The sequence below is a fragment of the Phyllostomus hastatus genome, unplaced genomic scaffold, assembly GCF_019186645.2.
Source record: "Phyllostomus hastatus isolate PE091 unplaced genomic scaffold, TTU_PhHast_1.1 phas_contig_148, whole genome shotgun sequence".
In the NCBI taxonomy this organism is placed as follows: Eukaryota; Metazoa; Chordata; class Mammalia; order Chiroptera; family Phyllostomidae; genus Phyllostomus; species Phyllostomus hastatus.
The window spans coordinates 15819490-15847397 of record NW_025333607.1 but is presented as its reverse complement, the minus strand read 5'-3'; the positions used below and the strand labels follow the sequence as shown (position 1 = coordinate 15847397).

The 27908-nt window shown below is 47.3% G+C and overlaps 1 pseudogene; it reads left to right on the top strand.

Annotated features, from left to right (window-relative positions):
* Nucleotides 1–23307: 23307 nt before the first annotated feature.
* On the top strand, nt 23308–27103 carry LOC123832009 (annotated as a pseudogene).
* The last annotated feature ends 805 nt before the right edge of the window (nt 27104–27908 follow it).

Here is a 27908-nt window from a genome sequence, read left to right as displayed (position 1 = left end):
TTTCCCAAGAGAGAAAAACTGGAGTTAAGTTTTGTTTTTTTTTTTAAGATTTTTTATTTATTTATTTTTAGAGAGGGAAGGGAGGGAGATAGAGAGAGAGAGAGAAACATCGATGTGTGGTTGGTGGGGGTCATGACCTGCAACCCAGGCATGTACCCTGACTGGGAATCGAACCTGTGACACTTTGGTTCGCAGCCTGCGCTCAATCCACTGAGCTACGCCAGCCAGGGCTGAGTTAAGTCTTTTGTTCCCATGGGACAACAAGAATAACAACAGGAGGGCTACCCACTACTTGAAGTCAAGAATTTCAAGTGCTCCCTAGCCCCCCCTTCTGAAGGTGACATACCCATGCCCCCCGCCCCCCGGACTTCAAAACAGAGCTCTAATGCATCCCTGGCCAAAACAGTCCCCAGTGTCCACGTCCTTAATGTCATCTTCTGCTTTCTGTATCTGTTTCACTCCAAGATGACTTCAAATGTCTCTGAACCCAGTCTAAAAACCTAACTCCATATTCCCAATTGAACTATTGGCTTGGTAGTTTGGCTTGGGAACCCAAAGTCTGCCCTGGCAATAAATTATGATTCCTAGTGTTCTCGTGGCCAAACCAAAAGATCAAAGGTCTTTCCCATTTCTACTGCATTCAAAATTAGATTTAGGCCAAACAAAACATTCTGTTATGCACTATAAGGGTTTTGTAAGTCATAGCTTTTGGCCTTAGGAAGAACTTAAATTTGTCACAGAGATCCTTTAAAAAAAACAGCGCGCACACACACACACACACAAACCGTGGCCTCATTTCTGGTGGCACTTTTGTTTTGCCCTCAGTTTGATCTTGGAATATATTTTTAAGCTCCTATGTTTAGGCCTGTGCTGAATTCTTCTATCATTTGTTTATTGCCGCTTTCCTGTATTTCTGCTGCCATTAAGTACTAGGTAGAACACGATTGAATTGTCTAGGAACTAAATAAAATTTACTTTTAAAAATTGACCACCCAGTCATTTCTAATATACACTTCTATCAATAACCACCCACCAGCGGAAGCCCCGAACCCGCTGTCAGGTCTACTCAAGCGAAGAACGGTAACCACTCCTCGCCTCTGTGCTGGGTCCTCAGAGGCTGAACACGGAGAGGACTTCTGCGGCTGATTCCTACTCAAACCTCTCCTTCAGTGCGCTCTCCACGAATGAAAGTATTTCAGGGGAGTAGCCCACACAGCCCCTGGGGACGGGCCTGATGACAACCCACATCTGGATGTTCTGAATCATCCCCGTGATTGACTGGGGTTTTCCACTCTTCACCTGGGCTTCTGGCATGGGCTCCACGGAGCCCTGTCGCTAGGGCTCCGGTCCGCGCCTTGCTTCCAGCTGCGTGCCTCGCACCACACTCTGCTTCACCTTTCTTCTTGGCTACACTCAGCCCAGCCTCTGCGTGCTATTCCCCCCACGCCACCCCAGAGTAACCGAGCACCGAGCTGCCTCGCTCTGCTCCTGGTCCAAGACACACATGTTCTTTGACTCCCGCTCGGTCACAAGTCACTGGGAGGCTACTGACTCCTGTGTAGCTTCCTGGGAGATAGCAGCAGGTAGGACGGGTGTATTTAGTGGTGCCCACCACCTAACGCAGCAACCAATAAGCAGGGACCAAGCGCTTCCTTTATGTTCAGCGTGCAACTGGGTCCTGAGCTGGGAGTTACGGGTTTCCGCTCTCTGATCCCAGCTCCTCCCAGTGGGACCTACACAGAGCAGTTTCAGTTAGCCCGTGTGGACCTGAGTCCGTTTCTTGAGGGCACAGTGCTGAGACCCCTCAGGAGTTACAAGAGAAACAGCAAGCAACCCCTGATCTCAGGGGAGTTTCCCAGTACTCACACACGTCTGAAATTCTAAACGATGAAGAGCTTGACGTGGTGGGGGTTGAAGAAATGTCTGTGCCAACTCTCAACTGATGAGAAATCCACTTTATTTCACTTTTGCAGAATTGCATAATTTGAAAACAGACTTAATTGCACACTGTTCATGGGGTTGCCACACCTACGACACAGTGGGGAGAAACACAAGCCCTCCTTTGTCAGGTGAATGGGGAGCCCTCTCGATCCCTTGCGTCAGGGTTTCTGAAAGTGACTTTTGGTTTGGAGATCTGAGCGGGCACTGTGATTATCATTTCAAACCTCATTTCTTAATCTTTTCACGATGGTGTCCAAGTTCATTAAATGGCACTGCTTACAGCTAGTGTTCAAAACCAGCCCAAAATCAATAACTGTGGAATAGAAATGACATGGGACCCAGCACTGCAGAGACCAAACAGCCACCCACATGAACTTGGGGGGGGGGGCCCTCAGTAGAATAAGTGGGGGGGGGGTGTAAAAAGTAAAGTCAACACAAACATACGCTAAAATAGTGATCAATGTATACATTCCAAAAAGGCGTTCCTTCTTTGAGAAAATTTGTTTTGAATTATTGGAGTTTTAGGTTAGACAAAGTCTCCAGGAATAACATCTCCCTCCTTTGGAAAGCAAGGACTTAAATTTTATTTCCCGCTGCCCTACCTCGCGATCCCTGCAGTTCAGTCAGAAGAGTCTCCCTGTCGTTCCACACATCCTCTGCCAAGGAAACCAGCGCTGTCCCCCCCTCCCCCCTTTATTATGCTCCCCTTCCTGTTTGAAACATCTCCCCTCTTCCTCCCCACTAATCCAAATACACGGCCTGGCTTCAAAGGCCCGCTCCAGCCCGACCGCATCTGCAAGGCTGTACCTGACTCAGCGGAGTCACAGGGTTTTACACTTGGCATGGATCTTGGAGATTGTCTAGTTCCAATATTTTCCAACTCTGCAACCCAGAGACACCCGGCAGCCTTTGGAAAGCGTCAGAAACGGGACGGGAAGGGTAAGTGGGCAGCGGAGTCCCAGGGCCCGCCCCCACCTCTTTCTTCCAGCGCTGATTTCGTCATTTTAATTATTTTGCCTTTCCAAGAAAGAAATGGCAGGAGCAATCGATTCCAGAGCTTTGAGGGAGGGCAACCCCACAGGCCAACATAGATAAATGAAGAAATGCAGGCTCTGAGTAGGATATCTGTTCCCAGTTTTCCAACAGTAGGGGCCGGGGCGGGGGGAAACTAAACTAAAATCCTGGGATCTCTGGACACATGGCCCAGCTGCACTGATGTGTTTCCTTTGTGGCTAGAATACAATTTCCTACGGATGATTCTCTGGTGTCTTTCGTTATTACGCCTTTGCCTCCCGTCTGTCTAACACACCGAGTGAGGCTGCGGATGCCCCGTGCAGAAGTACTTGACACTCTTCAGTCCCTCCCCTAGCCCAGCGCTAGGTTCAGCGGCTGCCCTTGCCCTATGTCCCCTTCCCAGAAGCACCGACGCTCCTGGTTCGTATACAAAATTAGGCAAAACGACACGGGGAAGGTCAACAGTAGGGGGCTGACAGAAACGCCACAAACTCTATCCTGCACAGAAGCTCTCTTCTATGTCCACACTTTATTCATGACTGTTGGCACAAATGGTAGTCAATGTAGACTTTTTTTTTCACAAAACAGTTATATATTTCTGGCCTCATTTAGGTTTCCCCCTTATTTGTGTGGATCGATCTGGACTGCATCAGTCACAGTCCTCGTTCTACCCGCCGCTCTGTGGTCAGACCTGGAGCTTGTTTTGGGGACCTTTTACGATGGGAACAGGACACTTCGGGAACAGCCGACCTCTAGTAAAAGCATCTTTAACTTTTAAATACAATTACGAACTTTATTCTTTGTCCACCAGAAGCTCTTCCTCCGGCGGCCCCTGTCCCCTGACAAACTTCCTCCACGTGCACGCGGCGCCTTCCGCCTCGGCCTCCCCGCTCGTTCTGTCTCCAGGCTCCACGCCGTTTTCCTCTTCGGGGTGGGAGCCGCTCCTGCACCTCCGCTCGCTCTCCACACCTTCACTCGCTCCTCGTCGCCACCTTCAGGCCAGGGTGAGAGGAACCCTCTTCTGGACGCCAGACGGGAGACGCCTGCGCTGCCCCCTGCAGGGCGAGTAGTCGGCAGTCCCAACAGGATGCGCTCCCCTGGAGCCTGCGCCTTCCCGGCCGAGCCACACGCGGGGCACCCGGGGCCTCAGAATCCCTTACCTGAATCTTGCTGAGCCTGCTTCCAGGGCCCAAGTGTCCTCTTCCTGACTTTGGGACCACACTCCTGCTGTGCACCGTGGACCCCAGGTCCCAGAGGTGGCCAAGGACTGGTCGTTCATGAGAAAGGGGCCTGCAGGCAGCGGGGGTGTGCACGGGGCTGAGGTCTGCACGCTGGGGTCCCCCAGAAGCGCACCTGGGGCTGTGCCCTGCACGGACGGGGCCGGGTGGGAAGACACGAGCATGGGGGGCCCTTCCCAAGCTACTGCCAGCACGCGTCAGCCCAGAATTCTAGTTCAAACCCCGCCTTCAAGGTGGGCAATACTGTCACAGTAGGAGGTTAGACCGTATTTTATTTCACAGTCTGTGGCTTGATTTATTCCTTTGAAATATTGAACATATGGCAAGTGGTCCTCTGCTTTCACTCTTACCCGAGGGCCCGCCAACCGAGGAGAAGACCAGAGTCTTTCCTGAGATCCATTTCTGCCTTCGCACTGACTTCACCCTTCTTTTCAAAGGTGTGCATCCAGCCTCACACACCAAAAGCTCAGTTTCTATCTTCCTTCTCATCTTGTACCCACTTGTCCAGGCTTGTGTCCTTTCGTATTCAATCGCACCCTCACCCATCAGGTAGCAGCTGAAGGTCTCGGCATCACTGTCAACCTCCTCCTTCTGTGGCCCCCAGGGTTTAATCAGGGGTACGAGAAAGCCCATGTGTGAGCTACCCAACTCCGTCTTCTCGCGGGCCTCACCACTCAGGCGATTCATTATGACTGTCCTCCGACTTCTCTCTCTCCCACCCTTAAACCACAGACCGCACGTCCGCCAGAACTACTGTGTCCACACTCACCACCTGGCCCCCACCCCTGCCCCATGTTCTGTAGACTACAAAACAAATGCACGTTTTTAGTCCCAAGGTCTTCATAACCTGTCCCCTAGGCTAACCTTCCGACCTCCCACAATCCCTCTGGTCTCTCGACCTTCACGCTCACCCACGCAGCCACACGCAAAGGCTCTCTGATCCCGGCTACTTGCTGGCCCCAGATGATTTGCTAACTTATGCAGTTGTCATAAACGTTCACAGCCATGTCCATTCCCTGAAGCCATTCCTTCTGTCGGTATTCCTTGTGCGTCTATGAAAATCTGGAACTGTTCTACTGCCATTTCTTCCCTGAGGCCCTCCACGATTATTCCACCAAAATGAGCTCCTCTCCCATGCTCCCTGAACATGTCCTTACAGCAGTGCTTACATTTTTGCAAGTTATGAATGGAGGGCTTTCTATCCCTTAAGTACAAATTCCTTTCATGCAGAACTAGTCTGTACTCATTTCCACCTCATCCTCACGCCTTGCACACTGCCCCACATGTATTAGTGCTTTTCAATGTTTAATTTCTAAGTCAGATTTAAACAGGGATCAGTTTTAATAAAAATAAAAAACAAACCACACACCATAGGCACTTAAAGAGGGCTCCCAGAATGTCTTTGTTCTATTCCAATCCACTTTGAGACCCTCCACCGTTTACTTTATCACGAGACTCTAAGATTTCTCTCTCCGAAATGGGTTTAGCCTCTCCTCTAAAAGCCGCAGTGGTATGTCTGCGGAGCTTATCAGGAAGGCCCGATGAAAGACGGGGCGGAGCCGCCAGTCTTATGGGGAAGACAGGTGTAGCATTCCACCCAGCGCCCGCCACCTGCGTGTCCTCGGTTCGCCGAGACGACTCGCACATGCCGGCCACAGGCCTCCCCGCGTCACTTATCACCCTGTGCACAAGGCCCCTTAGATGGAGGCCATCTGGGATCGCAGACTTTGCTGGCCTCAAGTCTTCTAACTTTTCCATCACCTGCTCTGACATAAGCCTAGTTTTGTTTTGTGTTTATAGTGTGTCTCCCGGGCAGTTTATGAATCTGTTTCTGGCTTTTCCCCCCTCAAGTCCTCTCGGGAATCACAGAATGAAGTCAGGGGAGCAGTCCCAGTCACAGGACTCCCATATCCCTACGGCTGTTGCAGCGGGTGAAAATAAAATGCTGTGTCTTGACTCAGTACATACGCAGCTGAAAGCCAATTTAGTCTATCACACATCTAGCTGACAGCGAGAGTGTGTCAGAGAACCCAGCAGTCCGGAGGCGGCTGACTTCCACGTGTATTGTCTGCCTCGATTTGCATTACAATCCCGGGACCTATGTGTCCAGTTTTACGGATCAGAAACAATGGTTCCCGGATTTTTTTTCTTTCTTAGAAACACAGAGCTAGTCATTGGCTGAGCTAGGATGCCAGGCCACTAGCCCCACATCTCACGTTCTTCAGGACAGTGTTCCACGCATGCAACAGACAACACGAGGTTCTATTTATCTGCAGAACTAAGAGTAATTTACGGTATCGTCAATTTTCACTCACACAGGATGAAGTGTGTGTGTGAGAAAGCACAGTTCAATGAGGAAAAAGTCCAAACGGCATTTTAAGGCAGTTTGATTACTAAGGAGCATGGGGTGTATGATGAAATAAAAAGCAAGTGGATAGTAAGTGCAAAATAGGGCACAGGGAGGAGGAAGGATAATGCGCACCAGATCTCTGTGATGGTCTGACCATCGCCAGAGTTAAATACTGTAATATCATTCAAACTGTGTTATGTCTCCTCTGTAAAAAAGCCATAGATTTTATAATTAGCAAAGCAAAGCTCATCACAGGCTCTGTTGCAGTCTGTGCTGTACTCTGTCTCTCATCATAGGATGTCTTTCTCAGTTATCACTTGCACTTTTTCAAATATTGTTCACTGTGATTCATGAAGAATCTGATCTTTAAGTATCGATTTATCATTAAGCCTGATTTTTTAGAGCAAATAATTTCAATGATATTGGTAATAATATCATCGCTTTCTGGTATTCTTTACGTTGGGGAATAATTTGGTCTTTTTGTGCTTCTTTTATTTTTCCACATTTAGATTGAGATTCCCTTTCTACATGTTTGGCTATGTATCTTCTCAGTTAGATTATATAGCATTATGTCTAGTGCTTTTCTGTGTTTATGGTTAAAGAGTGACCATAGAACAACATCCATGCAAAAATGAGTTCTGCTTGCACTTCGCAGTAATTTAGATTAAAGCGTTAAGTAAGAGAAATGTTGCTTGGACAACATTCTACTGTCTGATTTCATACTTTCAGGCACGTCTTCTAGAGCATCTAACTCCCCCCGACAGCGAAACCTGCAGAAATGCGTAGTTTTCTCACTCAACCCTGACTGTATCCACCTTCATGCCTCTCTTCTGAACCAATAAGCTGTCCCTTTCTCGACCTATTGCAAGAAACCATCAAGAGGAGGCCAAATGAGAACAAAATAGAACGTTCACTTCAATGTCATGATCAGCTAAGAACATATAACTTGTATTTAGCATCAATTATTAAACAGTCATTTTTTAAAAAAATAGTAGGTTTTTTGAGTGAGGAAAAAATGTTAAACTGAGAGGAGGAGGCACATTTTGATAACTGGGTCAGTGGGTTATCAGTGGCGTGTGATGAAAGGAAGGTGGAGCTCTGAGACGCAGGTTCCTCGCTTGCTACTGTAGAGAACTGAGTTCTGAACGGACCACATCACAATGTTAGGGTCAATACCAATCACAATGACAATTCCATTGACACTGCTCATTTCCATCCCTCCTGTTAGATTGGTTAATTTGGCTGCTGACAGCTGCCAAAGAACAACCAATCTGTTATCCTATTTGTCTGCATAAACAGAATCCAAACCCGAGTGAAATAATGTCTTGGCGGTTACACGCCCTGCAGAAGCCGTTTTGTAAGGGAGAAAAATGGAAGGAAGATTCCTGCAGCACTTTCGCACATCCACTCCCTACCTGCTTCTGCTTCGCTGTCTCCATACTGAGGAGAGATGCACTTATTGTACACACACGTGCAACAAACAGTATCTGCAGTCTTGGAGGGAATATCGAGAGAAACTGTCAGAAGGAGGAATTCTTGGTGTTTACCCCACAATGGATATCCCTCGGTCACTCTTGTGAAACTTTGCCCTCCCTTTGTACAGAGTTATGTTTTGTGTGTCTAGTTCTCACAGCTCTTTGAGTCACGTGGAAAACACTAGCATTTTTACCAGAATAATTCAACTGGTAAGCAATAGCTGAAATTAACACCTCTCCGTTAACTCTATATTGTCACTTTACTCCTCTCAAAAAACAAATCCCCCTGAACAGAGAAGAGCTTAGTTTGATTTGCCCACCTGGCTGCCGTTCGTGGGACCCCTGTTACTTCTCTCTCCTGACAGGGCCTGACTTGGTTCGGCAAGGTCAATGTCTCTGGAGACAAAAGACCCGAATACCAACAATGGGCTACTTATCTAAATTAACTTCTTGTTGAATGTTCTCACAGCTCTATTTCACCCCAGTTTGAATGCACCGCTTAAGGCACTGAAGTATTCTGCGAGTGAGAAAAGCCAAGAAATAACTAAAATGCCAGTAAAATGTGATTTGAAACCAAATATATTTAAGATGAGGTTGAGTTCTATGCATACATGTACGTTATTGGTAGAGTAAACTTTCTACACCAACAAAAGAGCACAGTTCTTCCTCTGCAAATTAATAGATTATAAAATCAGTAGGCTTTTCAAGAAAGCAATTAAGAAAAATGGGGGCAGAAACAACTTCAATCTTTTAAAAATATTTTTGCCTTCAAAACAACTTTCTGTAAAAGCACCTAAAATGAAACATAAGTTCACTCTGATTCTATGAGTTCAGTGGAGTCAAATTCAACTTGAAAACATCTTTCATTTCTGTAGCTACTTTATTATATTTATACAAGACTACAAAAAATTAATTGGGTGATTTAAGTGAGTCAACTGTCACATATATTATGAGCTCTGCATGTGCCTGCTATGAAGCAATGCTGACTCTGAGTTCAGCCTTTTACCAATTTATTTAGCCGAGGTTGCTAGAAGTTACTTAATGAGCATGAACACACAAACTGTCAATAAACCAACGGGAGGAAAAGTGGCCCATGACCTAAAAGGACCCCTCTGTTAGGCCAGGGAGACGATGGAGTAGGTTAAGTCACCAGGCCTTCTGTGTGACGCCTGTCTCTGCTGCCAAGGCACGTGCGGAGAATTGGCCGATTCAGGGGTCGGGGTACAGGGGTAAGAGAAGGTCAGTCTCTAAAAACTGACCTCGCAGCATGTGTTAAGTAAAAAGCCTGGGGGAGACACTTCTTCCCAGGTAAAACCGAAGAACGCATGAATCTTTGTAGCAACTAATCCCTGCACTCTCAGGACCTCAGCTATTCCTGACTACACCCAGCAATCTGCATTGACCCTTTTGATTCGTGGAGGGGGAGGGTCAGGAACATTTGGGGGAAATGGACATGTTCTATTCGTTATCTGGTATGCAGTGATAATTGCACAGGTGTACACAAATGTCAAACCCTATAAAGTTGGACCCTTCCAGCCTCTTCAGTTTATTGGGCTTCTATTATACTTGAGTGATGCTGTTAAAAATAGTGATTATATTATAAGAACAGAGAAAAGGAGCTCTTAGCCCAGATATTGGTCCAAGGAGATAACCTCAAACTCCAAGCTCCCCCAAATCCATGAAAACTCAGCTCAGGACACAATGGCTGCCTTTTTCATTCAGTTTTCACCCAGGAAATACTTGACAAGCACCCAATAGAGCCGTGAGGATATGATAGTGAACAAAATAAACTGCTTGTCTTTGCGGAGCTCACATTCTAGGGGGTGAGTTTGACAGCAAACAATGAGATAAATTCAGGGGTGGACAAAAGAAAGCTTCTAGTTGCCCTGTGACAGTCTCTTGAGTTAAAAGAGCCGTTGTAGTGATCATAGCCTGCATGTCTTTTTCCATACGAACAACTGCACACCTACTTCTGCCCACTCCTGCATGTGCCACCAGGTAATAAAACATGCTGAAGAGAAAGACCAAGCAGAGCCATCCCTCCTGATGCCATCAGAGTCCAGATGCCATCTGAATTCACCCGTTTGCATTCTTCATACTCCTGCTCCGCTGACTTGTGTCTGTCCCATTGCACTTTGGGAGTAAGGCGGCCAACCCACACCGAAGGGTCCGTGAGAAACACGGTCACAGGAGTCATGCAGAAAAGAGAACAGAAGATGAGCTAGTTCGTTTTGTAAAAACTTATGTAACAACTATTTATATAGTACTTCATACATACGGGCACTGTTCAATACGCTTTATAGAAATGCACTCGTCTAATTCTGATAACGATGTTATGAGACAGAAACTATCACTACCCCCGTTTCAGAAGGGGAAACCGAAGTGCAGAAAGGTTGAATTACTTCTCCAAACCCTCCACAGCTAACAGACGCCAGAAGTAGGCAGCTGGCTCTCCCGTCCACACTCTGAACTCTTCATGCTACTTTCTTTGAAAGAAGAAAGCTTTGCTAGGGACGGCAGCATGTCTGGTAGATTTCAGCAATAATATGTAGAACAGGCATACACCAAAAGTGATCAAGAGGAATAATGAAGGTTAAGGAGAAAGAGTATTGCATAGAGAAAGAACAGTTTGAGCCAAGAATACAAATAGGAATCACCAAGACATTTGACTTTTCAACCAATATTTAGTGAAATCCTGTGAAAGGGGACGAAGCCCAGGCCCAGAGGGAAGTCTGGCCTGCAGACTGGGGCAGCTTCACACATTTGTGCCACCTGCCTGGTCTTTGAAAGCATTAGCTTCTTGGCTCCTGACCAGGACGACCATTAAAGACTGGGACTAGAGAGAAATACATCCCCCCAAAGCTCATCTTTGTTTGTTTGTGTGTTCCTTCCTTCCTTCATTCTTCTATCCACCAGACTTGCTTTAAGTGTCTGTTCTGCACAGGATCAGACCAAGTACAGGGCTATACAGCAAACCAGACAAACATCTCTGTGCCCCCAGGAATTATACTAAGCTTTCTGGTAAGTGGACCAAAGTCTAAGCTTTTAACTGAGTAATTCAGTATTAAATTATAGTTGTGGTAAGTTATAAAGAGTAAGCTCAGCTGCCTAGGAGATATAAATACAAGCACAACTGAGAGAGTTAAACACCAAGAGTATTAAGCATAGGGGTCCAGGGGGCAGAGAAGAGAGTCACCAAACCCAGTCTTTGGAAGGCTGGAGAGATGGGTGAGTGGGGGAGGGGTGGGTGGGGGTCAGGGAAGAAATGTCAAAGCAGCAACTCATCTGAAACAAATGACTGTCAGGATAAAAAAAAAGAAGGAAGGAAACTGTAGCTTCCATTTTCCTCTCTCAATTACGTTCTACCCCAAATTATTTTGTTTTCTTGACATATAGGTTTGTCTCAAATTTAATATTGCATTCATCTCCATATGAATCGAGAAGGGTGTGCAGCTAATGCGTATTAACAGCACCACCCTTACACCATCTGTTTCTAATTAGATAATTCGGGCTCTCCCTGGATAGATGACTTAGCATGATTCTGCAGCCTAATATTTTTTTAAGGAGCCTGATTATTTTATGACTCAAATAAGTTATAGCAAACAAAGCTAACCCACACCCGAACAAAAAAACATATTTCTTACCCATGAACAAAAAGGTTACATTACTTGTGCAAAGAGCATGAACTGCCAGCTGGATTTTAGATTTTGTGTTTATCTTCAAACCAAGAGCACGCTCTTTGGTAAGTCTGAGTTTGCATTTTCTGCGGGTTCTTCCTGCAGCAAGATTTCTTTCAGCAGCCTCCTTTGTTCATTTTTATGAGCTTAATCCAAGTTGCAAATAAATGGATCTGTCATCGTTTCTCAGAATGTGTTGTTTTCAACACGACCTGCTGATTTTCCCAAGTGCTCACTGTTATTGCGGAGTCATGGTAGCATGGCCCATCAACCCCTTTCACTGGCTTTTTGGACACCAAATCCTTGCCTTTCCTTTGACCTCCACCCAAGTATATGGCCTTGCATCATTCTTTTCTCCAGATGTCTCCACTTTTTGTTTTTTGACTCAAGTCCAAAGTTTTTTAAGTCGAATTTTCTTGACTTATCCCAAGAATAAGAACAGCTGCTGGAAAAAGGCCCACTCTTGCACAGGGAGATCTAGGTAGCAGAGCTCCTTCAACTGTGCTGCGACTTCACCATCCCAGTGTTGCAAGCAGCCCCTCCAATCTTCTTTCCCTCCCCACGGAGCTGTTGAGAAAGTCAAAGGAGATCACACATGTGCAACGGCTTTGTATGCTCTAAAACACTAGAGGGGACAACTTTCTTGTGGCTCACATCTGCATGTGAATTGGCCTTGTTAATTTGGAAAACCATAGATCGGACAACTGGCTGGTTAGGCTGTGATATAGATCGACGGATTAATCCTGCTCAATCGTGACATCTGCTTTATCTACTCCAAGGCTTGTCTCCAGGAAGCACCTGCTCCAAGTGCCAAGTGCGAGCCCGGATGCTCAGCGTAGCTCCGTTTTAGAATCAGCAAGGAGGCCTTTAGAAATCCCAGGCCACATGTCTCCGAGCAATACATTAGAAATCCTCCAAGCAGGAGCCAGGCATCTGTATTCTTTTAAAACATCGCAAGTGAGTCCAGCATGTGACCAAGCATGACAATCACTGGTTTATGCTCCTAAACACCACGTGTGCTGACCCTGGCCACAGCCCTTGGCACATGGGGTCAAGTCTGTCCGTCTAGGTGGCCATGTCTCCTCCTGGAGGCTAGCCTCCTCCTTTATTTTATTTTATTTACTTCATTCCATCTCATGTCTGGAGCCCAGCACAAGGACCAGCACACACTCAGCATTCAATAAATGTTGAATTGAATGGAGAGGATTGTAAATTGATCCAGATTTCTCAAGATGATTTTTCCTGTTATACTGACTAGAAAAAGGCTCAAAGAAAAATGATTGGGAAAAGATGACTGGGTAAAAGTTGAATTTTTATTTGTTTCGAATATTTAAACTATTGGCTGTGAATTTTAGCAGATAGTTGGAAAGGTTATTAGAATTTCATCTCTGGGAGAGGAGCATCTTTTTGAGGTGCAGTGTTTCACCTGCAGAGCGAAAGTTATTGAACTGAAAACCAGGTGGCACATTTGCTGACAAATTTTAACAAGCTTAAAATGAATTTATTTGAGTTCTCTAAAATTAACGTTTATTCAGTACTCTAAAACAATGGTCCTAGTACTTACTGTATTTAAGGATGAATTTCAAACTTTGTTAAAAACTCGTGGTCCTGGACCTTCATGAGTCCCAGAATTTCAGATTTGTGGGTGGAACACAGGCACTTATGTAGGTAGTTGGGTTTTATTTTCTATGCTTGAAAAATGTTTTATTCTCTACATAAATGTTTATTATCTCAGGCACTATTCAAGATGATGGAGAAGCAATGTCAGAGTTTACTAGATGTTTTTACAAACTAAGACACCACCATCAAGATACTAGACTGCTATCAGAATATCTCTAGGGTAAAATATTTTTAAGATAAGTCACCTAAATCACATTGGGGGCTTTATTTTACAAGAAATAAATAGAAGAGATAATCCTTCAGATGCCCAAATCATACTGTTGGCCATACAAGATTAAATACATGCAGTCAAACAAGTTAGATCTCTCGATCTCTCTCTCTCTCTCTCTCTCTCTCCCCCCCGCCCCGCCTTCCCCTTAAATTTCCCTTCATGCCTATGTTCTTGTTATTATGTAATTTGGTTGGGTCCCAGCGGAAACCGGCTGCCTGTGTTGTCAACCTTACAAGAGCAATTATCAGATACACTAATATGCTTAGTTGTATAACAGGATCCCTTCTACTTACTTTAAGAAGAAAGGGTTTTATTACCAGATTTGGGTGGCTCACAGAATCATCGAGAGGCCAAAGAAACAGACTTTAGGCTGAGTTCCAGGAGAGACTCCCAGAATCGCACGTCCAACTGGCCCACCCGGGAAGCGGATGGGTCTGCCAGAAGGAGGGACTGGAGATGCAGGGAGATGCAGGGAGCTGCAGGGAGCTGCGGTGAATGGCTCCACCAGAGCCCGGCTGGGGAAATGGAGGCATCGCAGCCACTGGCGTGCTCTGCAGAATCCCATTCCCAACCAAAGTCTTCCCTGGGTGCATCTGATCTCTGGAAACCGTATTAAATGTTCCCAGCAGGAAGAGGCTCTTCCTGTGAAAGTAGGATTGGCCCCGTAGGGAATTGTACAAGTGCAGGCATGGTGTTCCAAAGCTTTGGGGCTGCCAGGACCCTGAACTAGGTAAGTCATCACAAAGATTAACGTTTTGCAGTCCGAAACACCCTTAAAATACTTTTTGCTTTCGGTTGAGCATCCTGAAATGGAACATAAAAGTTCTTAGGTGTCCCTCAAAGCATCGCAGCTGCTTCAAAATTGATTAATCTTTGCAGTTATTTTAGTGTCATTGGAATGCTTCATCTGTCCCTGGAGATGTGTCTATTTCCTGGTTTGGTGTGGGTAACACAGCAGATTTTGATGGGAATGTCTGAGTCAGAGGTTCCACGTAGATGTACTTCAGACTAATACTTCATCTTTGCAAGTAAATAGAATATTTGTCTCATCTTGTGAATGAAGGGTATATTAAAATGTTTAATTCTTGGGTGGAACTAGGGAACACAAAGCTTGCCTACACTGTAGGCTGGAAACAGAATAGCCAACACCCTTTCCTTAACAAGCTATACCTATGGCATGTGCGTGACACACCCATCAACACGGCCCTGCATTCACTAGCCCACAAGTTGGAGCCATAGTATTGAAAGCGAAGGGAGGGAGGGAGGGAGGGAGCACCTGCCTTAGTTTAGACAAAGCCACCTGACATTTGAGGTGGACGCCAGTTAAAGAAATACACCAAGTTCGGTCAAATTTGATAATTACATAAAGCAGCATGGGTTTCCTTTAAACATAAAGGGAGGCAGCTCAAAGTTAACCCTGGGCTCAGCTCACTGCCCTCTCTTGTGGGAATTGTCCGGTACAAACACCGCGTGTGAAGGGCTTCTGGGCGGCCATCCTCACTGGCTGTCGGACTCCCCGCGTGTGCACCTGATGAAAACTTTCCAAATCATCTCTCGAAACCCAATCTGCTCCAACTTCGTTCCTGGTGAAAGGTTTTTCTCTCCTTATTGCACCATCTGGCCGAGACGTGGAAGTGGTCAAACATCTTTATTCTCAGTCATCTTAGTCTCCCTAACTGGGAGCATAAGTAGCCCCTCTGCTCCACTTACAGGACCACGGTCTTTATCAGTCCCGTCTGCCGTATCCCTCATTCCAGACATATTACCTGATTTCATTTACGCTGAGGAAAAGGTGATGGAGAGCTCGACGCTCAATATCCTAACAGGAGGTAACAGACCTAAGTGTTACATTCAAAAGGGGAAAAAGACCCCAATGATAGTCAAGGGGATTACCCAACAAACAGAAGGACTTCAATAGAGTTTAGGAGGAAGATGAATACACATACAGAGAATGCATCTCTCCATTTACAGGGGAAGCTCAATTGTGACAGAGCACATGGAATCCGACTGCCTTTTCAAAAAGTCTTAAATCGAGTCCTTTTCAGAACAAACAATTCATAAAGGAATAAATTGGTATTCCCTATATCCATGCCCCCGCCTGCTGCCATGGACTCCATCCAAACCATTCAGTGTAGCTTGTAGAAAGGCAAAGTGCCTCCTGAGGGGATTCCAAGTTTCCAGACCCTCTGTATCACCACCAGAATGTTTATGTTCCGAAAATAAATCCCATGTTTGGTCCCTTCTCAGAATTCTTCAAAAATTACCCAAAGGACCAAGCCTAGGTGTCTCACCATAACATACAAGCCCTGTGGTTAATATAAGCACTGCCTATTCAGCCGTAGGCTCAAAAGAATTTTCACTTCAGAGTCTCAGTGCGGCCCAAGTCTGGAAATGATCCTGCGTGGGCCCATTACATCTTTTGGGACAATTAGACCCTTGGGGTCTGGAACTGGTTTTGCCACCCTAGCTTGGTTTAACCCTCTGCACCTACAGGCCCACCAAGAGTCAGCCTTCTCCATGACCTCCCAATATCTGTCTCCTTCTTATTGCTGTGTTAGGCTTGAATTTCCTACTTCCCCTCCGCTTCTACCACCAGGACTCCAGCCTTGTCCAGAAGGTCAGCCCACTTGGGTAGGTCTGCAGAATCCTGTAAACCCAGGGCAAATGCTAAAGCCCTAAAAACCCCACTGATGGCTGGAGAGCTAATGCATCTTACATGATAACCTACACGAGCCATTGTTACCGCCATCTTGAGATCGCTGCTGCTGGGTCCTGCCCCACAGCTACTACCACTTCAGTGCTAACCCACGTGTCACAAAATGGTCTTCTGAAGCCACAGGCGTGGTGACTTCTCTCAGTCCTGGCCCTACTGGCTGACTCCTTCACGGGTTTGTATCTAAGAGGTTGAACGTGCTTTCTGCATACTCCACGTAAGTTATGGCTCTACATTCTAGCCGCGGATCCTTGGATACAACATGATGCTCTTTTATATCAATTCCGACCCACGTGGTTTGCTCTTCCTAGGTTTTTCTTACGTCTGTCCAGTCATCTAACTCCTCCCAGTCTTTCAAATGCCACTCCTATGAAGTCTTCATTCAAACCCCAAAGCTTGCTCGCACTTGGCCCACGACTTGATCCTAGAACTTCTCAGATAACGGTGTGATAATTTTGTTCTCACATGTGTTTACACCGAAAAGACTGATACCTCCTCAAGGACCAGCTCAGCCCTCAGCAGCTCCTTCCTCACTCACGGCTGAGACCCTATGTGCCCCATAAAAATGTCCCCGGGACTGCTCCAGCAGCCCCTGGGGAACCTCCAGGGCCCACCCCCACTCCCTCGTCCAAACCCCTCGCTCCAGTCTGGTGCTCCCTTGTCTCCGACCCAACAACGCCTTACCCCTAGATAAACTGGTGGGTTCTGCCCCTCTGCCTTGCGTCTTGAGCTTGAGTCCCTAAACCGTCTTTCTGGCCTTTGATTCCAGTTCCATGCTTGGATCTACTTGAGCAAGTTGCTCTTCTACCGCTGGCCAGAAACAGCCGCGCCTGTGTCCAGCCCAGCCCCCAGGGACCCTAACTTAGGTCTTGTGTGTGCAGGCAGAGAGTGGGAACAAAAACATAAACAGCCTTGAGGTCTGTGAAGTCTTTCCTAGTGAGAGAGAACAAAGGCTTCCCCTCCATCGGGAGCAATACTGATGTAGGTCTGGACAAGAAAGATGGTAAGGTAGATACCTGCTCGGTGCTCCATGATTTTAAGCCATGCCGAGGACTCTGGCGGTTCCACAGACAAAACCCAAGTGACATAAGGTAAGAGTGAAGAGCGTTTTGGGTACTGTTTATCCAGTGAAGAAAGGTGACCACAGTGTAAGCAGTCATGGAAATATTTTATCATTCCATCCCTCAGACTTCGCACCCTTCGGACTGATTTTTCTAAGTTCCTTGAACAGGCCCTGGTTCCCTCATCCCATCGAGTCTATCCTAAACTCTACCTCAGTCTTGCCTCCATGTTTCTTCCCTGATCATAGCATGTGCATCTTTCAGGCTTCAGGTAAACACCACCTCCTCCTGGGGTCCTTTGCAACTTCCTTATTACACTCCGTGCTCCTCTCCTTAAATACAGTTCTTCCTCATGTGTCTGCAGCTCCCACTGGACTTGGGACAGAAATTGTGAGTCCAGACACCAGAGTATCTAGCACTGGCTGTCCCATTAAGTTCACGTTCAACAGGTGTACAGATGGAGCTAAAGCAGACGGGATGTGTGCACCGCAGGGCAGGAGCATGGGAGGTGAGGGAAAAGAGACCAAGGCCACCGAATGGGTGAAGGCGCTGAGCAGAGACTGGTGGGTGGTGGAAGATGTCGTGGCCAGAAGAAACTGCCGATGTCACAGGGACAGCTGAGATCACGGAAGGTATCAGCAAGTGGGAACAGAATAATAAGGAACCTTGGACCAGGCGATGCCCGCTGACGTCAGGCAGCGAGCGTTCGGAGTACCTTTGGGAGAGCGGCAAGTCCCTAGTAACACAAGTGGAAAGTCAGGCCAAGGCTCCCACTGCCCGGTGGGAGGCCCACGGGCGCAAGGCAGAAAGACTGGGAAACTGCACGGCTGAGCAGCATCTGTGGACAGTTATGGGGGGAGGGGGGAGGTGGCCAATGTCCAGTTATAAGAATCGTGTCACAAGAGAGTCATTATATGACAAGACTACGTTAGAAATCCAGTTATCGCCTGGCTGGGGTAGCTCAGTGGATTGAGCGCGGGCTGCGAACCAAAGTGTCACAGGTTCGATTCCCAGCCAGGGTAATTGCCTGGGTTGCAGGCCATGACCCCCAGCAACCGCACATTGATGTCTCTCTCTCTCTCTCTCACTCTCTTTCTCCCTCCCTTCCCTCTCTAACAAATAAATAAATAAAATCTTTTTTTTAAAAAAGAAGTCCAGTTATCAGTTTTACGTGGAGCTAAGAGCATGGAAACGCACCCTCCTGCTTTTCCTCTTTCCTTGGTCAGTATATTCTGGACACAGGAGTCCAACTTATCTCTTCAAAATGTAAACCAGGTGCCATTACTGTCCTGCCTCAGTGACTGTCCATCACTCCTAAAATGAAATCCAAAACCTTGTCACAGACTGCAAGGCCCTACGTGACCGGCTCTGGCCTGCCTCATCGGTGACACACTTCCAGTCCCAGCTCCAGGGACCCGATGTCTCCCTCTCCTCAGACACATCGGGTCTGCCCCCGCCTCGGGGCCTTTGCACACGCTGTGTTCTCTGCCTGCAAGTCTTTGCCCCCAACTCTTTGCGTGATCTATGTCCTACCTTTCTTCAAGTCTAGAAACAGGTCCTGTCCCCGTCTTCTACAGTCATACTGAAATAAATAGGTATAAGTATGATTCTGTGTGTATAAGGTATACATCCACACAACTTTATATATAAATGTGCTATGTAAAATGTGTTATCTCAAATCAATGGGGCAAATATGAACTTTTACATAAATGCTGCTGGAATGACTGGATAGTCATTTAGTACAAGATAAAACTAGATCTGTTTCTCACACCGTAATCAAGAATGAACTCCAAACTTACCAGTGGTCTAAATGTAATAAATGAAACCATACAAGTCCTGGAAGAAAGCACGGAAGAATTACTCTTTATTAACTGTGGTATACAGGAAAACCTTCTATGGTCCAAAAACCCAGATGCAATAAAAAGAAAAGATTAATAAATCTGACCTAATAAAAAAAAACTTTTGAATGGTAAATCCAAAAAATCATCATAAGCAAATCAAAGACAAGCAACAGGGAAAAATACCACAAAGAATACTAATATCCCTCATCTATAAAAAGCTTTGAAATTTTGAGTACAAAACATTTTATAAATGCTATGGAAAATCGGCAGAACTATAAAAATATAATTAACCAAAAAATGACCCTTAAATGTACAAAAAGATGTCCTATTTTATTTATAGGAACAGAAATGTACATTGAAACTCACTGAGATAAATTTCCTCATTCATAGTCTTGGCAAAAACCTCAAAAGCTTACGACATGTTGTTGCAGAGACTGCTCACACATTGCAGATGGGACGCCAACACGGCCCAGCTCGTGGAGGGGGGGCAGACTTTGACGCCATCTAACAAAACCATGTATGTATTTGTCTTCTGACGCAGCAATCCCACGTTCCGGAATGAACCCTGACCAGAAGGAAAAGGCGCATGAAAGGGTATTCATTGCCTCATCGTTGGTCATTGCAAAAGACTGGAAACTACCTCCAAGTTCAAACACAGGATGTCGGTGAACACACGTGTCGCAGGCACAGGGCACGGCACCGCGGCGCTTACGTAACTGCGAAACGAGAACAGGGGAGACCGCGGGGAGGCGATAGGGAATTTTCCACGATGTATTCAATGAGAAGAGCCGAGTAAAAGAGCATTTACCGTATTAACTAACTGTACACTTCCTAACTAGATCACTTTGGTGTGGCTATATGAGACATGGCTTTGTTCTTAGGGAATGCAGAGTATTCAAGACACGGTACAAGAGAAGTTCTCAGTTTTACTATGAATGAATGAATAAGAAAGGAATTAAAAGAGGGAGATCGTGTGGGTTAGGTTCTCCAGGGAAGGAATCTCAGAGGAGGAGACACTTAAAATGTATGTTAAAATCTGCTAAAAGGCCTGGCTGGTGTAGCTCAGTGGATGAGCATGGGCTACGAACCAAAGCATCACAGGTTCGATTCCCAGTCAGGGTACACGCCTGGGTTGCAGGCCAGGTCCCCAGTGGGGGAGGCAACCACACATTGCTTCTCTCTCTCTTTCTCCCTCCCTTCCCCTCTCTAAAAATAAATAAATAAAATCTTTTTTAAAAATTTGCTAAAACGGAGGGAACAACAGAGTGAAGTCAGGTGGGCAAGGGAGACAGACACAGAAGTGGACGCACAGGGCTGGAGGCAGCAGGGCCATGACAACAGGACTGGACCGAGGCCCGGGCATGGAGTGAGCAGGAAATGAGTGTGGACAGTTCAGGAAAGACCCCGGCCACAGGCACACCACACACGGAGGCAAGACGTCTGGGGAGGCGCTGGAAACTCCCAGGAGCTCCCAGGAGCTCCCAGTAACGTACAACACAGTATCTGTAAGCCACAGCGCCCCCTGTTGGCCTAGCCGCACTGGGGGCAACACAGGCCTGGTAAGGACTCTCGCTGCTTCCCTCGGACTGTACACTCGGACCCAGCCCCCAGCCGGCACCCCGGCCGCTCAGCTCTTCGTCGGGAATTCTGAGCCGGGAATCTAGCCGGATGGCAGCTTGCCTTGGCTTGGCGGTCACACGACCGCAGGAAAATGCTGCAATGTTTTTTTGTTGTGTTTTGTTTTCCGCTGCCCTAACCACACTGTTTCGTGCTCTGAGCGTTTTGCTTTGAGGAAACAAGATGAGAAGAGTAAAAACCATCTTAAATAGGTTTGAGCTTTAAAGGGCAGAAAAGAAGAACTTTGGCTCCCATGATGCACTGGGCACAACTTCTACTCAGTGAGGTGCCAGACGCTGACTCGGAAGACGTCAGAGATTTCGGGCTACCCAAGCACACGCTCCCCTCCGCCGGGCGGAAGTGCTGATCGCGAACACGGGCACACTGTCACTGTGGATGCGTCTGTGTCGTTGCCTCAGGTCCACAGGAGTTACCAGGTCAACACGTCACTCGAGTCACATTCTTTCCTGAGAAGGTCAATATTAACCCATGCCAGGTCTCTGTCTAGAAGAGATTCCAGATATAAAAATATAACTATAAAACAGAAGTGCGATCAGATGGACTTCAGCACCATAAGGTGTAGGAGGGGTGGGGCATCCTTAAGAACTAAGAGAGCAAAACACTCCCTTTCCTTGGGCGGACGCAGCCAGGGAGGAAAGACACGTGACATTCAGAAAAAAAAACAATGGCCACTCATTCTTTCATTGGGTGCTTATTATTAGCACAAGCAGGTCCTTATGTTTACGCATGACTAGAAAAATACACCCTCAAAATATTAATAAGCACCTCTTTCAAAACTCCCATATACACTGTTGTATATGGGCCAATACATTTGTAAATCACTTTAATCGTATAACTGCTCACTCAACAAATACTTATTTAATAACTGGGGTCTGCTGAATACCATCCTGGGCACTGGGAGGGTATAAGGAAGGGGAAAAGGCAAAGACAAAATCTCTGCCTTCAGAAGCTTTCATTCTGGTAGGGAGAGACGGCACTGAAGGACAATGGGCATGCCTAAGTATAACACGTGACATGGGACGTGCTGGTCGTGGCCGAGTGGGGGCGGCGGGGAGGAGCCCGGGAGGACAGGAAGTGCCGAGGAGGGTGCGGTTTGAATTACGGTTTTGGGGAAGACCCACTGGGGAGGTGTTCCGGCTTGAAGGAGGGGAGGGAGGGGCCACATGTAACGGCTGAAGGAAAGAGCTGCAGAAAGGGTAAGCAGGGCCCGCCTGCGGTGTCCTCGAGAGCAAGGAGGGCGCTGTGACCGCCGAGTGGCCAGCCAGAAGGACGGCTGGAGAGGCCAGCAAGCAGCCCGAGCCTGCGCCGTGGCCATTTCGGTTAAGGGTGTTGGCTTTTATTCTGCGTAAGCTGGGGAGCCGAGAAGTCTTCTGAGTAGAAGGATGACACCTTCGCTCATGGCACGCAGTGGTGTCCAGCCTGCGGCCCACGGGCCACGTGCAGCCCAGGAGGACTATGAATGCGGCCCAACACAAAATCACACATGTACTTAGAACGTGATGAGATTGTTTTGTGATTACACGTCACCATGTATTTAATGTGTGGCCCAGAGATGCCGGACGGTCGGACACCCCTGTCGGAGAAGCACTCTGCATAGAGAGAGAAGGGGCGTCTGGGAGCCCGCCAGGGGCCGGGAGTCCAGTTTCACGGTCAGTGGGACAGCCCACGAGGGAGGTGAGGCTGTCTCGGTGAAGGGCACACAGGGAGTGGATGGATTTTGAAAGCACACACACGTGGTTTGTTAAATAAGTTTTCTTTCCTCTTAGGTCATATATTTACACTGAGGGCAGAAGTTTTTATATTTTGTTTTGCTTTGAATCCTCACCTGAGAACATTTGTTATTATTGATTTGAGAGAGAGGAAGAGAGAAATAAACATTGATGTGAGAAGGAAACATAGATCGGTTGCCTCCCATACACACCCCGACTGGGGATTGAACCCACAACCTAAGTATGGTGCCTTCACAAACTTGTGTTGTATGGACAATGCCCAACTCACTGAGCCACCCCACCAGGGCAAGGGCAGAAGGGTTTTTTTATGATGTAACTGAAAGGCAGGAATATTTTAAGTAGCGTATGTAGCTCGGGAAAAGGGTGGGTTTGCATGGGGGCGATTAGAAAAATGTGAACGTAGGGCAACAGGAAGTTGCCGGCTGCCTAAAACACAAAAACTGGAGCATCCGGGAGGGAAAGACAGATGCACGGAGGCAGGAGGAGGACTCCAACCCTAACTCGGCCGCTCGGCGGGTTGTCCAGGGGCTGTGAGAGCAACGCCTGTTAGGGCACTGGAATTTTCCACCGTGTCACCTAAACCCCAACTTAAGGTGTCTAGGGGAAAATAACTGGGTCCAGGGGCATTCTTACCAAATCAGGGAAGCATAAAGAGAGAATTGAAGAAACAAACAAGAAATGCACAGAAAGAAGTAGAGGAGAGAAAAGAGAAGGAAAAGGTTCAAGAGGCAAAGGAAGATGAGCGTGGAAGCTGTTTTAATAGTGTCTGTCCCAAGCAATTGCCCCAGGGCCGTCTGCAACACCCACCGTCGCAGCAGCAAACGTCCGACCAAGGTGTGCAAGAACGCGGGTGAGCGAGGAGGAGAGATTTCTGACTGTCCCATTTTGACAGACTTGTGCATCCAGGGGACTGTGTATCTTTCAGATGTGATCACTGATGTTTTTTGTAATAGAGGAATAAAGATTAAAATGTTTTATGTTATCACTGAATTATCTGAGCTTGTTCTTAATCCCCTTAGATTGGACTGTTATTTTCAGCTACAGATGTAGAAAACAATTGAATAGAAAAATCAGAACTGGATGCAATTCAAACCAAAGCTTCATTGGAATTTGATTAATCTGATCATTTTGGACAGCTAAACTAGATCATTCAAGCCTCTGAATGGGTATCTTGCATTGACTAGTTGTACCAAAATGAGTAGTAATCCAGTTTGGATGCCGGACCTGATCGAGCAAACCGGGTAATTACAAAGTGTCTCCCTTATGTGTGCTGCATAGATGCAGCTCAGCTGCAGAGGAGCAGCGAGCGGGTCACAGTCACATTGGTTGTGGAGTTTTCCATGTCCGAGTCCTCGGCCTCTTCTCCTGACGACTCGTCCGAACAGAAGCGTGGTTCGCAGCCCAGCGTGGAGGACAACTGGAGATGAGCGGCTTGTTGTTGTTTTGCGGGCTCCTCTAGCTCTTCCTCACAGTTCACGTCCCTGCCATGGTCCAAACGTCAGGTTGCCGGGTCGTTGCTTTGCTTCCTCCTCTTCCTGAAACTCACCTGGAAACCCACCAGCCCTTTTCCCACCCGACTGCTGGGGAGGCCTAGTTAGACAGTCAGCGCCAGGCAGCTGTTCTGGGTAACTTCCCTTCTCCCCCTCCCAGAATTTCTCCCTGTTCCCCTCCCCCCACAGCATGCGCTGTGCGCTCCTCCACCTGTCCCCGTGTTGGGATGGCACAGATGCCAGCCAACGAGGCGGTGCAAAGGGTCAGTGGTGCCTCTGCACATCCGCCCTCATTACACCCCCCCCCACTGCCACCTCTTCTCTGTCTCGTGTGGGTCTTACTCCCTAAAGCCCATTTCTTTCCTCCTCCCCATTATGCAAACAGCTGCCTTACGGTAAGAATAATAACAGCCAACACATCAGTGCTTACTAAGTGCCAGGCACTGTTTTATCCACGCTATAGATCAGCTCATTTGATCCTCACTCAAGCACTATGCAACAGACACCATTACTGGCCACCTTTTATAGAGGAGGAGGGAACAGAAGCACAGGTAAGTAACTTGCCCAAGGTCACGGCTCACAGGGAAGAAACCAAGGCCAGGCGGTCTGGCTGCAGTGCCCGAGCGTGGACCTACTTTACCCCAGCTGCCTCTCAGCTACGGCAACGTGCACGCCTGCTGGCCTGGCGAACAGCTCAGGAGTCTTCTCTGCCGGCTTTGTGTCAGTGGTGAGATGGCATGCACCCACTGCGTGGAGGGAACTGGGACACTGCCTCTCTTCCGAGGGCCTGGGGGCCACAAGGGTGCCCCATGGAGCTGTGATGGCAGACTTAGGAGCGGCATGGATACTGCTGGAGTCCCTGCTAACGACCCACACCCCCCACTTCCTCTGTTCTCAAGAGCTGTGGAAACACCAGAGGAACTCAAGGCAATTGTCATTCGCCGGATTCCCGGTCTAGGGGCCAAAAAAGTCACTGGATGGCGTGTGGATGTAGATTCGCAAGTCTGCTAAACAGGGGCTTACTGAGCTCCTGGTACTGCTGTTCAACCACATGTACTAGTAATCGCCAGGTACCAGCCAGCTGTGGGGCCCCCGCACCCCTGTGTTTCATTGCAGGACAATCATCAGCTCGTTCCCTCATTCACTGTGTTCTCGGCACCCATGAGTTCACTAGACCTTTACTCTGTACCTGCTGGGTGGCAGGCAGCACCAAGTGCTCCGTTGGAGGACACAAAGTTGAAACACCATCTCTGGGCTGCAGTCCCTCGTCTCAGCTCAGGACACTGCATGGCGGCCCCTTTCTTAGGGCAACGTCACTGTTCACACAGGCCCAGAAACAAGGAACTCCCTGGGACCAAACCTTTGCCCCTTAAGAAGCCCTCGCAATACTAAACTCCAACTGGTATCTGTTTGTGGCTTTTGTCTCTTCGACTTCTCACAAAATTCTCCTCTTAAAACTTACTGCTGTCACTGAAGCAGAACAGAGAATAGAGGGTATGTGTGGATACAGGTGTCTCGGTATTTGTCCCCAAAGTGGTTTCGAGCAGAATCAGTTGGAGAAACTAGTCCTTGAATCCTCAGTTTCCTGGTTTGAAAGATGGGATAGAAATGTCTCGTCACAAGATGACAGTGAAGATGAAGTGGACTAAGGTGCACACAGCGCCTGTGTGTAACAGACGCTGCGCGGCCCAGGAGGGGAGGAGACATGATGCTGAGAGATTTCTGCAGGAGCGAAAACAACGGAACGGCAGAGTAACCTCCGTGGCCAACCAAATACCAGGAGGACGGCTTTCTTAAAGGAACAAAGGGTTTTTTATTTTCTTTTTTATGTTTTGGGTTGCTTTGTTTGTTTGTTTGTTTTACTTTGGAGATCTTTGTAGTGAAGTACAAGAATCATTTCTTTCATTTGAAGTTCTTTAATTATACTCTTTCTTGGCTTTCTGTTTTTCTTAGACTAAATCTGATCCCCCATATTATTTGGGAATTTGTCTGTAGTGACTGTTCTTCCGACTCCCTCATGGGAAAATAGGGCTTTATTTCAGTGTGAGATGCTTTTTATTCTATTCTTTTTTTAAACATTTTGCTCCATTTGCTTTATCCTTTATGTTTGCACACTCTTCTTTCTTCGCTGTCTTTATTCTCTCCCTCTCTCTCTCGATGCTTTTTTTTTCATTTTAAAATTTCTCCGGGATAACAGATGAGCCCACCCATTTCTGTTCATGTAAAAGCATTTCAGAAACCCATGGTGACAACTCAACTGAGAAAATGCAGGATTCTTGGTTTCAGAGACAATTTTATGTTACGTAAAAAGGATTTGAGGCCAAAAAACCGCAAAGGAAAAGGAAGAAACACTAATATGTTTTATGCAACTTTCCAGAAAACATGCATAAGATGACTGAATATGAGTTCAATAGCCAGCTCAGAACTGATAGGAGTCACTGAAGCACTGACTTGGACAGAAAGACCGCTTTCTCTTCCGGCCCCAGGTGCTTCCGCAGCCACGGGCTTGGGTGCAGATACGACCGAGTCCAAGAACCACGCCACACACAACCAGTCCCAAAATTGGCACAGAAACGTCATCAAGAAACCCCAGTCACAAAGGTAGAAATCTCTTAAGGGACAGACCCCAAGTTCCTGAGAAACATGCACTCTGCCAAGAAGCACAACAAGAAGGGCTTAAAGAAGATGCAGGCCAACGACGTCAAGGCCATTAGCACGTGTTCTGGGGCTACCAAGGCCCTCGTAAAGCCCAGGCAGGTCAAGCCAAGATCCCACAGGGCAGCAGCAGCAAGCTCAGTCGGCTTGCCTGCATGGCTCACCCCAAGCCTGAGAATCATGCTCCTTCCTGCATCACCAAGGGTGTCTTTCTCTGCTAGACAAAGGCCAAGGCCAAGGTTCAAAATGAGCCCCAGGCTGCAGATGTGGCTGCAGCTCAGGCTCTGGTTCAAGCACAGGCTCAGGCTCCCAAAGGTGCCCAGGCCCCCGTGAAGGTCCCACAGTGGAGACCCCTGTCTGCCGATGTGAGGACAGAAGGGCAGTTGTGACTCCTGAGCTGCCATCTGCAGGGCGCCCGTGTCCTCCTGTGCTATTGGTACAGACACACCTGAGGCAGGGTCGGAACAAAAAAAAGATTTAAAAAAAAAAGGAGGGGGGGAGGGAGGGAGGGAGGAGGAAAAACTAAAGCTCCCTGATCAGGTTTCCTGAGATCCCCTGGGAGACACACTAAAAAAGATGAAATATAGTTAAGAAACTGGTAAAGATCCAGCAACTGAAAATATCTCAAGTTCAAACTCACCAGAATAAGAATAATACAGGCCACTACAGGAAAGTGGGGAAAGGGATATAAAAAATGTTATATGCAGAAAGCCTTCAAAAATATATGTAGAAATTTAGTACAAGGGGCTTGAAGGTGCCATGAGTAAAAATAGGAGATTTTTTAGCCTTCGCAATGAGTGAAAGGATTATAAGCCCAGCCACAGGAAAAGATTTCAGCGAGAAATAATGGGCTCTTGAAATAGATGTTCAGAAGAAAGGACCAAAGGTAAAAGCCGTTCTTCTGCGAAAACACCAATGAGCGATTAGAGACCGGGGAGAAGAAATGACATGAACACCGACCCCCCGTGATGGTCGCTTCCTACAGGGGGAGAGCTGGCCAGCCTGGGAACCCATGCCCGGAACCCCTGGGAAATGTCCTGAAGGGAGGTGGCAGAAATCAGAACAGCAGGGAAAAGGCCAGAAACCGATAAGGCGACACCCACGGGCCCACCAGGTCTCGGGAACTCACCCTAGTTACAACGACTAGATGAACGGCCGCGGCTCCGCTCCGCCAAAACCTTTCCTACCAAAGGA